The sequence below is a fragment of the Notolepis coatsorum genome (genome assembly GCF_963971535.1).
Source record: "Notolepis coatsorum genome assembly, chromosome: 3".
In the NCBI taxonomy this organism is placed as follows: Eukaryota; Metazoa; Chordata; class Actinopteri; order Aulopiformes; family Paralepididae; genus Notolepis; species Notolepis coatsorum.
Window position 1 is genome coordinate 173,971,389 of NC_140167.1, and position 3,478 is coordinate 173,974,866.

Below are 3,478 nucleotides of genomic sequence, written 5' to 3' on the forward strand. Positions count from 1 at the left end.
GCAGCCCGACTGAACACAACACGGATGGGTATTCTGGAAAATGTGGTTAAAAGAACACGCCAACATTTGGGGTAATTAGCTTATCGTCTTCTCCAGAGAGAGACATGAAGATAGATGCCAGTCTCCTCTGTGCGTTCAGTAGAAGGCTATCTGGCTGGACATTGGCCTAGCACAGCACAATGAATGGAAGCGGACATGGCCGGTTAGCCTAGGCATTGTCCAACTAACACCTCTCCCGAAGGCTAATCGGCCATGTCCGCTTCTTCATTGTGCTAAGCTAGGCTAATGCACAGAGAGAAAACTGGTATCCATCTTCTCGTCTCTCTCTGGAGAAGACGGTAAGCTAATTTCCCAAAATGTTGGCATGTTCCTTTAATGAATGTGGGTTATGAATATACATGTATACTAGGGGTGGGGGGAAAAATCGATACGTAGTAGTATCGAGATACTTTGCGTGGCGATAGAATCGATATTTAATTATTCATAAAAAAAAAGATAAAAATATCTTTTGTATAAGGAAGTTGCATTGTTCATTGCAATACCTGTAATAGTACAGTAGTCCTCATACACACACATGAGCATTCAGTTAAGTTGGAATATGACTAATACAAACAGTTCAGTTTGTCAGGTACATGCAACTAGTGTTTACATCTGTCTGCTTGAGAAAATACCATGTTCTGCAAAAAAAATTATTGAAGTGAGATGAACAGACTGAACTTTATTTTATTAGATAAAACATGTTGACAGTTTTACTTTGCAGTTGAAAAAAGGTAGTAAATAAAATGTTATCCAAAAAAAAAAAAAGGAAAAAATTTATTTCGCAATACTCAGCGTATCGCGATAATATCGTATCGTGACACAATAGCATCGTATCGTGAGGTCTCTGGCGATTCCCACCCCTAATGTATACTGTAGGGTTGTGTTGTCGGTACCTTTCGTTTCGTCGTTCTCAGACCCCACAAAGATGGCCACGGGCTGCAGCAGACTGGCAGACTCTGCATCCTGAGGGAACATGACACCCACATGTATTTAATGTACGAGTGATTAAATACATGACAAAGGGTTGACAGTAGGGATGCTCGATATTGGCTTTTTTACCGATACCGATATTGTCCAACTCTTAATTTCCGATACCGATATCAACCGATACCGATATATGCAGGGTTTCCCTGTCCAAAAAACTGAATAATTTCAGGTAACTAATCATTTCACTGGATATATATATAACAAATAGTTTTTTTTTTTTTTTAAACCGATACCGATATTTTCCGATATCACATTTTACTGCCGATATCGGCCGATAATATCGGTCGGCCGATAATATCGGACATCCCTAGTTGACAGAGGTGCATTCTGGGAGCCACTAGGAGGACCAACGTGTACTTAGCAGAACCTGGAGACCCTTTTCTGCTATGGTGCTGTTGGAACCTAATTCGATTTGTATTACAGATCCAATATCAATATGACTGTGGAAATCTAAATATATATGTTAAACCTCCATAATATGTTTTGCAAACGCAAGACAACTAGTATCTCAATTAGATTAGATTCAAATGTACCGGTATTATCATTATACAGCACAAGGAAAAAACGTTTGGCATCCTACCAGAGTGAAAATGAAAATGTAACAGTAAAGTGCAACAGTAATATACAATATACAGGTGATTAAACTGGGTATAACATATAAATTAGTACTACTCAGTATAGTGCTAATCAGATGTATGTACATAGTTGTATTAATATGTACAGTGATACAGGTATAAAGACAATAGGTAGTAGTCATACTGGCCAGCAGTGTAACTAGTAGGTAGGGTAGAGTAGGTAAGGGATATGTACAGATATATAGTATCTACAGATATGTAAAAAGGATTATATGCAGGTATGTACAGACAGATGTGGATAGATATATATATACGGTAAGAATAAATATATATATATATACAGCATTATTGTACATGCTATCATAGTTATATGGGTTATGTGCAGGTGTATAAATAGGTATATAGAATAATTAAATGCAGGTATATTCAAAAGGCTCTGTGCATGATGGCAGATTCAACCTGTGCACATTGATTACCACAACAGGTGCGCAACCACAGCTACTCCCAGGTCTAATTAGCTTGACCCAGGGCAGGTGTGGCTGCTTAAACCAGTCCATCCCCACACCACACATCCCCTATTCGACAGGTCTCGTGTACTTGTGTTCCATCAGAGAGAAAGAAGAAAGGAAAAGTAGGAAGGCAGCTATCCATTTATCCATCCATCCATCCATCCATCCTCACCCTCCTGGCTGGCTTGGCCTGACTGGATCCTGTTGGAGAGGTTGTTCATTTCAATATTAAATAAACAAAAAGCAAACATACATGTATGCTTTACATCAAATATTTTGTTTTCTTCAACGTGATCAAGTCTCCAGTTTGAAAGTGAACGGTTTAAATAATAATAAAGAAAAACATGAAACACAAACTAGGTGTTAACAGGCTTTGCTATGCATCGGTTCATGAGCATCTGAAGGCCCAGTGTTCCAACTTTGGCCGTCTTTACCTTTAACATTTTTAGATTTTGAACATGGATGGGCACTCCTGAAAATGTGGTTAATGAATGTGGGTTAATGAATATACATGTATACTGTAGGGTTGTGTTGTCTGTACCTTTCGGCTCTAAGAGCTGTGAGACGTTCTCAGACCCCACAAAGATGGCCACGGGCTGCAGCAGACTGGCAGACTCCACAAACTTGAGAGAACATGACACCCACATTTATATAATGTATGAGTGATTAAATACTGCTCTGGTAATTATAACATCCAATATGGTCAATAGAGGGTTGACAGAGGTGCATTCTGGGAGGCACTAGGAGGACCTCAGCATAACCTGGAGACCCTTTTCTGCTATGCTTTTGGAACCCAATTCAATTAGTAATTCCTTTTTAACGCTCGTGTGGTGTTCGGGTCTGTGAGACCAGTTTTCAATGTTTACTAAAAGAGAAATGATACAATTAATACTTTTCTTAACATGACTCATTGGCATTGGCTCACATTATGTGAAGGGCATAAAACACATTCTGTAATATATTACTTTGTAATTGAGAGTTTACCATCCGTTAAGTATTTCTACATGAATTGTTTTGGATTTACAGTTTTAAAATCCCAGTAATGTTGTGGGTCCATCAGACCCCCAAACATTGGGCGAGTAACAAATACAAATACCACACAAGGGTTAAATGAAAGAAAAGCAGCCAGATCCAAATTGTCACTGGGTCCAAAATCTACATTCTAATCCATGTGGCAACTCTCTAGAAGCAATTGTGGTGGGCACCAATGTGATGAGACGACACAGATCCAATATCAATGATGGAAATCTAAATATATATGTTAAACCTCCATAATTTTTAGCAAACGCAAGACAACTAGTATCTCAATTAACTTGAGTATCTCCTCTTCCTCAGATAACATAGGATGTTGTTCCAGAACTTCCCGTT

At 38.7% G+C, this 3,478-nt stretch overlaps 1 long non-coding RNA gene across 1 annotated transcript; it reads right to left on the reverse strand.

Annotated features, from left to right (window-relative positions):
• Positions 1 to 942: 942 nt before the first annotated feature.
• Positions 943 to 2,727, reverse strand: LOC311225631. Its single transcript, XR_014619518.1, has 3 exons — positions 2,652 to 2,727; positions 2,283 to 2,311; positions 943 to 1,002 (listed from the first exon to the last, which is right to left on the reverse strand). It is a non-coding gene; the product is annotated as an uncharacterized lncRNA (long non-coding RNA).
• Positions 2,728 to 3,478: the final 751 nt, after the last annotated feature.